Consider the following 11,477-nt stretch of genomic DNA (forward strand, 5'->3'; position numbering starts at 1 on the left):
CAGACATAACTAAATAACCCATGCAGGTCTTGATTCTTTTCTGAAGCATATATCTATAATTTAGACCAAGGGCCTGAAGCTAATATGAGATTAGACAATGATAATTTTTCCACCAAAGTATTTTTTTAAAGTGAGTTTTACACTGTTCTAGGTCCGTGTGTTAGGTTGGCTCCTGAAAAAAGATGTTTAATACCTTAAGCTCATGCTGTCTTTTCACGGTGCACATCTCGATTTCTAACCAGATTCCTTAGAAGATGGAAAATTTATTTTTTAATTTAGCAACGGAGAGAATACTTGAGTAAAAAATTTGGGCTGGTGAAATTCTTCCAGTTGAACATTGATTGGCATCAGGAAGGGCAGTTAGGTATGGGGCGCACACTGGAAATCTTAGCACCCATGGAGCTGAGGCAGGAGATTTCAAGTTTGTGGCAAGCCTGGCCAACAAAGTCAGTTCCCCTTCCAGCCTGAGCTACATTGAGACCCTGTCTCACACACAAAAAATAAAACCAGATCAGAAACACCAGTGAAAGAAATTTGTCTGTTCTGAAATATTTTTCAAAACAAAGGATGCAAACAGGGTCAGTATATATGGTACAGGAAAAAAAAAACTTGTACAGAAATTAGATGATGCTGATACTTTGAAACATGATAGCTTTTTTTTTATCACGTATATGTTATAAGTTAAAGACTACTGTGGCATACATCCTCCTAGTTTTTAAGAAGACACCAGCACATAGTTAAAAAGTTTGAAGATAGTTGTGATCAGAGTAGAGAAGTTTACTTTCTCTTGACATGTTCTGAATAAACACTACTTGGTGTTACCTTAACCATGGCAGTGGAATGGAGAAAATCTATACTGAAGTGCATATTATGTAGACTTGGTGTAAAGACTATGAAAATATTTCTGAAGCTGTTGTTGTGAAAAATTAGACAATAATAGTCATAGAAGATTTGACAGGAAAGTTCACATTTACTGCAATAGTATCTTGAGATCATAAGCCACGAATCCAATATAATAGTCTCAGTTTAAGTTAAATCTAATTAGAAATATGTATTTGTATAAAAATACTTTATTCATACTCAGAAACATTATTGGGAGCTTTGCGCTTTGAATTTATAATAAAATTATCAAAGTTAATAATACTCCACTTAAATTTTGTCAAGAATTTAAGAGAGCAAAGGAATCAAACTGAGAATGAACTTTAGAAGTAACATGAGTATTTGGAAAATGACCTACAAACCAAAAAATCATGAGAAATGAAGCCAGAAGATCAAATGTGACCAGAAGATGACTGTTCAGTTGACAGTGAAGAGTGTTCTGGAACTCAGAGTTCACACAACACCCTGAAACATGGGAGAGAGACAAACTATGCTGAAAAAATCAATAAGCCAGCACATATACTTTGACATCAGCCAACAAGCATAAGCTATATTGAACCTATAAACTAACAAACAAACAAACAAAAAAACCTAAGTAAGTAAATACTTAGACTAATAGCCAGACATTAAAATAGTGTCTGTGACACTAAGAAAACTGAGGTCACAAAATATTGTTTGACAGACAAAAAAAATTAACACAGAGAGAGGTTCTTTTAATTAATTTATTTCTTTTCCTTTCATGTAACTAGGTGCATTGGTGTGTGCAATACCTATGGAGACCAGAAGAGGACAACAGATCCCCTGGAACTGGAGTTACAAAAGATTGGCAGTGGCTATGTGGCCACCGATTCTTAAAAATATTCTATTTATTTATTTATTTATTTATTTATTTATTTATTTATTTATTTGTTATTTTTGGAGCTGAGGACCGAACTCAGGGCCTTGTGCTTACTAGGCAGGCACTCTACCACTGAGCTAAATCCCCAACCCGTCATTTTTAGCCCCAGCTGGCCTGGAACACACTAAGTAGACCAGGCTGGACTGGAACTCATAGAGATCCAACTGCCTCTGCCTCTTGAGTGCAGGGATTAAAGGGATGTGTACCACCATGCCACGCAGAAAAAGTATTTTATTTATTATTTTAGTTTTTCTATGTGTATGAATGTACTGCCTACATGTAGGTAGCTGCACCCATGCCATGCAGTCTCACAGAGGTCAGAAGAGGGTGTCAGAATCCCTGGAACTGAAGTTAAGGATGGTTGTTAGCCACCATGTGGGTGCTGGGAATCGAACCTGGGTCCTCTGCAAGAGCACCCAGTGCTCTTAACTGCTGAGCCATCTCTCCAGCTTTCAAAAGAGAGCTTCTTGATAAGGACAAGAGACAGGGTTTTAAAAGATGCAGGAGCTTTAAAAAACAGCCCTTCATACTTCAGTCTCTGACAAGAGCAGAAGAAAAGAGGAGACATGTTTAGGATTTAAAGGGCATGGAAAACTCTCTCTCTCTCTCTGTCTCTCTCTCTCTCTCTCTGTCTCTGTCTCTCTCTCTCTCTCTCTCTCTCTCTCTCTCTCTCTCTCTCCCCCCCCATGTGTGTGCATGTTTATTATTTACAGTATCTCTATAAACTTATGGTATTTTCAATAGGTCTTTTCAACAGATACTTGACACAATAAATAGCCTGGTGTGTTTGCTTTTCCCAAATGTATGGAAAGTGTGGGTTTTCATCTCATCTTCTAGGTTATGGAAGCTTTCTAGTAATGTCAAAGGTTGTTAAGGCAGTAAAGGTAACAATGGGAAAATTCATTGCCTTAACCAGGACTGGTCAGAGTTTGCAAAGGAAGATGATTAAGACACCTCCATGCCTAGTGTTTGACCTCTGTTCTCTGAAATTCCCTCTCAGTGTGCACTGGAGTATCATTTCCTCATTTGGAACTCTCATAACTGTTTCTAATCCTCCAATCCTCACTGATGGTCCTGTGGTTCTAATGAGTCTCATAATTTCTTGGTATTTATTTTCTTAACTTCAAGTTACAGTTTCCTTCATCACTTCCTCTTTTCTCAAGTATTCAGTTCATATATATAATATATTATATATTTTAATTTCTTGTTCATATATTTGCCATATCATTATTTTCTGACATCATTGCATTACAGAAATTAAATATCAGAAAACCTCTAGCTACTTTTTGGTGCTTTCATCATCCTTGATCTCTCACACATACCCTGAGATGTCCTGTGAATTCTACCTGATGACCTTTTTATTGTTTCTCCCAGATGTAACAGAGCTGGCAGTATGCCCAATGCAATATGGCCAAACTAAGGGTGCTTTGTTCTTGAGAGCTGAAGAAGTCAGGAGATATACGCCATTGTTTTATTTTTTTTTTTCTTTCCCTCTTTTTTTTAATGACTCCAGCTGCCATGCAGAGAATTTTCTGGTAGTGATGCATCCTTGGTGAGGATCTGACATCCTCTGTGACAGCCTCCTTTTTAAATTTCTGTCAGTGCTTATTGCCATTGAAATTGGTATCATGCCTTCTCATGGATTGAGACATCTTAAAGAGAAAGTTTTCACTATTTTATAATTTACCATAATTCAGAAACTAGAAAATATATATAATAGAGTATTTCAAGAAATGAATGGTTTTAAAAATGCATGTGCCTAATCCACAAAAGACGATTATTAGCCTTCTATTTCTTTTTTATTAAATTTTTGTGAACATCATACATGAGTATAATCTTTGCACAATTCCCATTCCTTCTGGGCCTCTCAAGTCCTCCCATGTCTCCACTGCTCCCTCTCAGGTTCCTGTCCCCTTCCTTGTTATTATTGTAACATATGCATATCTGTGCATATATGCATGGGATGTGTGTGTGTGTGTGTGTGTGTGTGTGTGTGTGTGAACACTCAGTCCATCCAGTGGTACCCTGTGTACCTGCGATAAGGCTGCTCATTTAGACTTCAGTAACCTTGCGTGGAGCAAGTCCCTGGAGAAAACTGACCCTTCTTCCTTCAGCATCCACTAACTGCCTATAACTCTTCATGTTGTTGTGGGGTCCCTGGAAATAAATGCTCAGATGTTTAAACTTACGAGATGAAAGGGCTGTGTAAGCTCACTAAATGTGGAGTGCTGCATTGTGTCTACATTTCTGAAAGTCTCTCTCCTTTTGTTCTATCATTCACTCTGTAGTTGGTGGTTAATTTGAATTTTTTTTACATTTCCCATAAAGTTTTTGGAGTTGACAGATTTCAGGGTAAATACGTGATCAGATTTTCAGGCTCAAGGTTCTGTCGTAATGTCTGCATGTAAACTGTAATTTCTAAATACAAACTCACATTGTGGGACAGGAGAGAATGACTAACAACCATCTGTAATTTCAGTTCCAGGGGAATCCAACACCCTCTTCTGACCCCCATGGGCACTGCAGGGCATGGGTGCACTTACATACATGAAGGAAAAACACTCATGCACATCAAATAAAAATAATAAAAAATTAAAAAATATATATATGTCCAAACAAAACACAAATTTCAAACACAAAATGAGTTTTTTTAATGCTTTATTTTATGTGTATGAGGGTATTGCCTGCCTGTATGTTAGTGCATCCATGTTGTGCAGTGCCTATAGAGGTCGAAGAGGGCACTGGATTCCCTGGAACTGGAGTTACAGATGGTTGTTAGCCACCATGTAGATGCTATAACCCAAACCCAGGTCTGCTGCAAGAGCAGCCAGAGCTCTGAACCACTGAGCCATCTCTCCAGCCCCTGCACATCCATATCTTGGAGACAGTTTGACTCATATGCTTTTGAGAAAAAAAACTTGTGTACTGTCACCAAATCTGTATTCCCATGTCTGTCGTATAAATGTGTTTTACAAATTAATTAGTTATAAATTTTCAATTCCCTTGCCTTGGTTTTATGAAATTTATGAGTGATTTCACAGCTTCTAGATAATTAATTCTTCTACTCTTCTTTGATCTTTAATCACATTTCCTATTCCTGTGTTTATTTCTAATGGTGTCCTGCAGCTTTTAAATTTACTCCCACTTTATTTTCAAAATCTAAAAACAAAGCTTAAATTTCTATGAAACAGCAGGAATAAAACATCTGGGCCTCAATCTCAGGGGAAAAAATAGAATGATAAAGAATTATATAAACAAAAAAGTGAAAAATAAAAATTTTAAACTACCTTCTGTTAGCACCTTATACGCTATTCTTACTGGGATTCACTATTCTATAATATATATTGCTAGAATTTCATCAAACATAAATTATAACAATATAAGATATGAGTATATAATTGTGAGGTGTAAAGCAGCAACAAAATTACCTATATTCCTCACCCAAAGAAAAGACCCATAAAGCAAAAATATTCCTGAATCCCAATAGCTGGGGCTGTGTTGTAGAGATGATTTTCAGTAAAAAGGATAAAAATAAAATGTTTAGTTTTTTGCTGTAGAAAATGAAATAGGGACCACAAATTTCAAGTAGCATTCTACTCAGGAGATAAAGTATTCTCTAAAGAAAGAACCCAAAATATTAGGAATTAAAAGGATTACTTTGTTTGTTTGTTTGTTGTTTGCTTGAGACAGGGTCTCCCTCTAGCCCTAGCTGGCCTGAAACTCGCTATATAGACCAGGCTGCCCTCGATCTCATAGAGATCCTCCTGTCCCTGCCTCCAGAGTGCTGAGACAGAAGGGGTGTGCCACCACACCACACTCAATTAAAAAGATTTTAGGCCCATCTTGGTAGACATTGCACAGGGGAGCCCGCCCCAGGTCGAGATGGAGCTTGAGGAGGACCACAATGGAAGAGCAGGGAAGAACTCAAAGATGCGCCAAAAAAGTAAAATAGAGAAGACAGAAAAGAAACAAGTTGCCAGGATATTGACAAGTTTCGCTGTGCAGATTGGCTTGACAAGTTGTACATGCTGATGCGAACTTTGGCTGCCATTATCCATGGAATTGCACACCCGCTTATGATTCTGGTGTTTGGAGATACGACAAATGTAGGAAATGTAGGAATTTTCCCACAAAACATAACTATTGAAGGTTTACCGAATAGAACAGAAATCTTGAAAGATTTGGAGGATGAAATGACCATGTACGCCTACTATTACACTGGATTCGGTGCAGGTGTGCTTATTGTTGTTGCCTACATGCAAGTTTCATTTTGGTGCCTGGCAGCTGGGAGACAAATTAACAAAATTAGACAGAAGTTTTTTCATGCTAATAGTGAATCAGGAGGTGGGCCGGTTCGATGTGCATGACATTGGGGAGCTTAACACTCGGCTCACAGATGATGTCTCCAAGATTAATGAAGGAATTGGTGACAAGATTGGAATGATCTTTCAGTCATTAGCAACATTTTTGGGTGGTTTTATAATTGGATTTACACGTGGTTGGAAACTAACCCTTGTGATTTTGGCCATCAGCCCTGTTCCTGGACTGTCAGCTGGTATTTGGGCAAAGAGAGTATCTTCATTTACTGATAAAGAACTCCAGACATATGCAAAAGCTGGAGCAGTTGCTGAAGCCTTAGCAGCCATTAGAACTGTGATTGCGTTTGGAAGACAAAAGAAATAGGTCCAAAGGTACAATAAAATTTAGAAGAAGCTAAAAGACTTGGGATAAAGAAAGCCGTTATAGCCAACATTTCCATGGGGTCTCCCTTCCTGCTTATCTATGCATCATACGCTCTGGCATTCTGGTACGGGACCTCCTTGGTCATCTCAGAGGAATATTCTATTGGACAAATGCTCACTGTCTTCTTTTCTGTGTTAACTGGGGCCTTTAGTGTTGGACAAGCATCACCACATATTGAAGCCTTTGCAAATGCAAGAGGACCAGCTTATGAAATCTTTAATATAATTGCTAAGCCAAGCATTGACAGCTTCTCACGAATGGGCACAAACCAGACGATATAAAAGGAAATTTGAAATTCAAAAATATTCACTTCAGTTACCCATCTGGAAAAGATGTTCAGGTCAATATCGACGGGCAGGACATTCGGACCATAAATGTGAGGTGTCTGCGGGAAATCGTCAGCATGGTGAGTCAGGAACCTGTATTGCTTGCGACCACGATAGCAGAAAACATTCACTATGGCCAAGAAAATGTCACCATGGAGGAGATTGAGAAAGCAGTCAAGGAAACCAATGCTTATGATTTTATCATGAAACCGCCTCATAAATGAGACACTGTGGTTGGAGAAAGAGGCCCAGCTAAGTGGTGGGCTGAAACAGAGAATCGCCCTTGCCCATGCCCTGGTTCGCAACCCCAAGATCCTGTTGCTGGATGAGGCCACGTCAGCCTTGGACACAGAAAGTGAAACAGTGGTTCAGGCTGCTCTGGATGAGGCTAGAGAATGTCAGACCACTGTTGTGACAGCTCATCGCTTGTCTACAGTTTGTAATGCAGACCTCATCACTGGGTTTGACAATGGTGTCATTGTTGAGAAAGGAAATCATGATGAACTCATGAAAGAGAAAGGCATATACTTCAAACTTGTCACAACATAGACAGCAGGAAATGAAATTGAACTAGAAAGTGAAGGTTGTGGATCCTAAAATGAAATTGATAATTTAGACCTGGCTTCAAAAGATTCAGGATCCAGTTTAATAAGAAGACCAACTCACAGAAGTGTCCATGGACAAGACCAGGACCGGAAGCTTAGCACAGAGGATGCCTTGGGTGAAAGTGTTCTTCCTGTTTCCTTTTGGAGGATCCTTAAGCTGAATTCAACTGAATGGCCTTGTTTTGTGGTTGGTGTACTTTGTGCCATTATAAATGGAGGTTGCGGTCAGCATTTTCAGCAATATTTGCTAGAGTTGTAGGGGTTTTTACAAGAGATGATCCTGAAAACAAATGGCAGAACAGTAACTTGTATTACATATTGTTTCTAGTCATTGGAATTATTTCTTTTATTACATTTTTCCTTCAGGGCTTCGCATTTGGGAAAGCTGGAGAGATCCTCACCCACCAGCATTGATAGATGGATTTCAAATCCATGCTGAGACAGGATGTGAGCTGGTCTGATAACCCTAAAAATACCACTGGAGCACTGACCACCAGGCTTGCCAATGATGCTGCTCAAGGTAAAGGGGCTACAGGTTCCGGCCTTGCTGTCATCGCCCAAAATATAGCAAATCTTGGGACAGGAAGCATCATATTCTTAGTCTATGGCTGGCAGCTACCACTTTTACTCTTAGCAATTGTACCCATCACTGCAATAGCAGGAGTTGTTGAAATGAAAATGTTCTCTGGACAGGCACTGAAAGATAAGAAAGAACTAGAAGGGTCTGGAAAGATTGCTACTGAAGCAATAGAAAACTTCCAAGCTGTCGTTTCTTTGACTCGGGAACAGAAGTTTGAAAACTTGCATGCCCAGAGCTTGCAAGTCTCATACAAAAACGCTCCGAGGAAAGCACAGATCTTTGGGATCACAGTCTCTTTCACCCAGGCGATAATGTATTTTTTCTATGCTGCTTGTTTCCAGTTTGGTGACTTCTTGGTAGTTCGTGGTCTCATGACTTTTGAAAATGTTATGTTAGCCTTCTCAGCTCTTGTCTTTGGTGCCATGGCAGTTGGGCAGGTCGGTCCGTTTTCCCCTGACTGTGTCAAAGCCAAAGTGTCGGCATGGTACATCATCATGATCATTTGAAAAGGTCCCTGAGATTGACAGCTACAGCACAGAAGGCCTAAAGCCTGATACGTTGGAAGGAAATGTGGCATTTAATGAAATCCTGTTCAACTATCCCACCCGACCTAACATCCCAGTGCTTCAGGGACTGAGCCTTGAGGTGAAGAAGGGTCAGACGTTGGCCCTGGTGGGCAGCAGTGGCTGCAGGAAGAGCATGGTGGTCCAACTGCTTGAGTGCTTCTATAACCCCCTGCCTGGATCAGGGTTTCTAGATGGTAAAGAAATAAAGCAACTGAATGTCCAGTGGTTGCGAGCACAACTGGGCATTGTATCCCAGGAGCCCATTCTCTTTGACTGCAGCATTGGAGAGAACATCACCTATGAAGACAACAGCCGGGTTGTGTCCAAGGATGAGATTGAGAGGGCAGCCAAGGAGGCCAACATCCACCAGTTCATCAAGTCACTGCCTGATAAATACAACACCAGAGTAGGAGACAAAGGAACTCTTCCGGTGGTCAGAGCAACGAATCGCCATAGCACACACCCTTGTTAGACAGCCTCATATTTTGCTTCTGGATGAAGCAACATCAGCTCTGAACACAGTAAGTGAAAAGGTTGTCCAGGAAGCACTGGACAAAGTCAGATAAGGCCGCACCTGCAATTGTGATCGCTCACCGCCTGCCTACCATCCAGAACGCAGACTCAATCGTAGTGATTCAGAATGGCAAGGTCAAGGAGCAGGGCACCCACCAGCAGCTGCTGGCACAGAAAGGCATCTACTTCTTAATGGTCAGTGTGCAGACCGGAGCAAAGCACTTGTGGACTGTGACTATGTAAGATGTGAAATTTTTGGGGGGGTTTGTATTAAAATATGACATTTAACCAAAGTTTAAAAGAAAGTGGTTACCAAATAGCTAGCTATCTATTTAACATTTGTCATAATAAAAAACATTTCGTCAAGTTTAGTCTTCAGACAATTCATAATTAAAAGAACAGAGATAAATACATCATCAAATGAAGGTTAACTGTTTTAATTGCATTATAAAATCTATCAAAGAAGTATAAGTAAATGTTTGGTAGCATGTAATTTTATTTATACCTTCTCATTTGTAACTAACTGATTGCTTGTTAAACAATTATGTGTCAATAAGTATTGAAATGTTTGTATAAAGTATATATGCGAGTCATGGCACCAAATTAACCTTGAATCTTACTCTGTTATTAAAAAGATTTGGACACTGAAAAAAAAAGTATATATAATGAAACAAAAAAAGATTGTAGAAATAAATGGTGTGACACTTAGAGATAGAAAATGCAAAATCTTAAACATATACTTGTACATTTTGTTTCATATTTAAATATATGAAGACCCTACCTATAAATTTCTTTATTAACTAGTAAACAGAAATGATTTGTAGAATTTTCAAGCCAAACCTTTTTAAAATAAATAAATACATAGCAACACACAGTGAAAAATACCCTAAATACCAAATTCATCTAACTGGGCAAGACGTTAAAGCACAAAGATCACAACTGAAAATTCTGGAGTTGAACTGAATTAAAAGAGTCATGGTATCATCAAGCTTTGTTGCACAAAAGTTTATTTACAAAATGACACTTGCAGCACCCTATATAATGGTTAGAATGAAAAAGTTACAGTAATGTTTGTCAGAACTTTTAATTGTCCCAACTTACTACAGGCTTTTATAAATTTCATTTAGTTTGCATATATATGTATATTTTTATATACCTAATGTTTTTCATTGTATTGCTTACTCTATCCAGGGCTTAAGAGAGAATGCCAGTTTCTAAACTCAAAATACCAGTGACAGATTTTCTTTTCAAATTAAAATTAAACTACTTGGGGATGGAAAGATGGTTTAAGGATTACCATTTGTAACTCCAGTTCTGGGGGATTTGATGCCCTCTTCTGACCTCCATGGTCCTTGCACAACACTGTACACTTGCACGCTTGCAGGCAATACACTCATACACATAAAATACAAATAATAAATAGACTGCTAAAAAAGTAAAATTTATTTACTTGTAGACGAGTCCAACACTGTGCCTGAAATAACAACATAAAATTTGTACAGACATAAAGATGGATATAAAAGTGACATTAAACAGCTTCAGTACCTGGGGCACCAGCAAAGACTTCAGGACTAAACTCTCAGTGAATGGAATGCAAATGTAAATCAAAGTTTATCTGTGTGTATGTGCATGTAGTACATGCACCTGCATGTTTTCATGTGCAGATACGTATGTCCTCATGTGGACATTCATGTGTGTGCTCATATGTGTGAGGACTAAGGCTGACTTCAGGTATGTTCCTGAATTACTCTAAAGTTTATATGTTGAGGCAGAGTCCCTCCCTGAACCTGTAGCTCTCCTCTCCCTTCCGCCTACCTAATGGGCAAAAGGGATCCTTGTAACCACTTCCTGCACTGGGATTGCAAGTGGGTCACCAATTCTTATGTAGATATAGGTGATCTGAACCCTGGTCTTCATACTTGCATAGCAAGCTCTTTAACTGCTCAGACATCCATCTCCCCAGCCCAGATGGAAGTCAGCTTTGCTTTACAGGTCAGTTGCCTACTTTGGGGAAATCAAGGAAAAAAATCTACTTCTGGGGAAAGGGAAAGTCAGTAGAAATTGTGATGTCTTTGGGAACTTGGAAGGTAAAAACTGAAATTCTATGCTCAAAGGTCGTCATGTATAAATGATGTCAAGAAAAAAAAAAAAAAAAAAGACTAGTGTAGGAATACCAGACTTTCATTCTGCTGTTTTTCCTGTAGGGTAGTTTTGAAAATTTAATTATTTATTATTTATTTATTTATTTTTACATACAAAGATCAGAGAAATAAAAAGTCAAAAATTCATTGAAAATAAAATAAAAATGTATAGGGCTTTTCTGATGTTGCACCATTATGAAATGATCACAAGGTCAATTAGAGACTG

The 11,477-nt window shown here is 38.7% G+C and overlaps 1 pseudogene; it reads left to right on the top strand.

Moving 5' to 3' along the window:
- Positions 1 to 5,659: 5,659 nt before the first annotated feature.
- Positions 5,660 to 9,353, top strand: LOC103746663 (annotated as a pseudogene).
- The last annotated feature ends 2,124 nt before the right edge of the window (positions 9,354 to 11,477 follow it).

This window comes from Nannospalax galili, unplaced genomic scaffold (assembly GCF_000622305.1).
Source record: "Nannospalax galili isolate Female #2095 unplaced genomic scaffold, S.galili_v1.0 scaffold1064, whole genome shotgun sequence".
In the NCBI taxonomy this organism is placed as follows: domain Eukaryota; kingdom Metazoa; phylum Chordata; class Mammalia; order Rodentia; family Spalacidae; genus Nannospalax; species Nannospalax galili.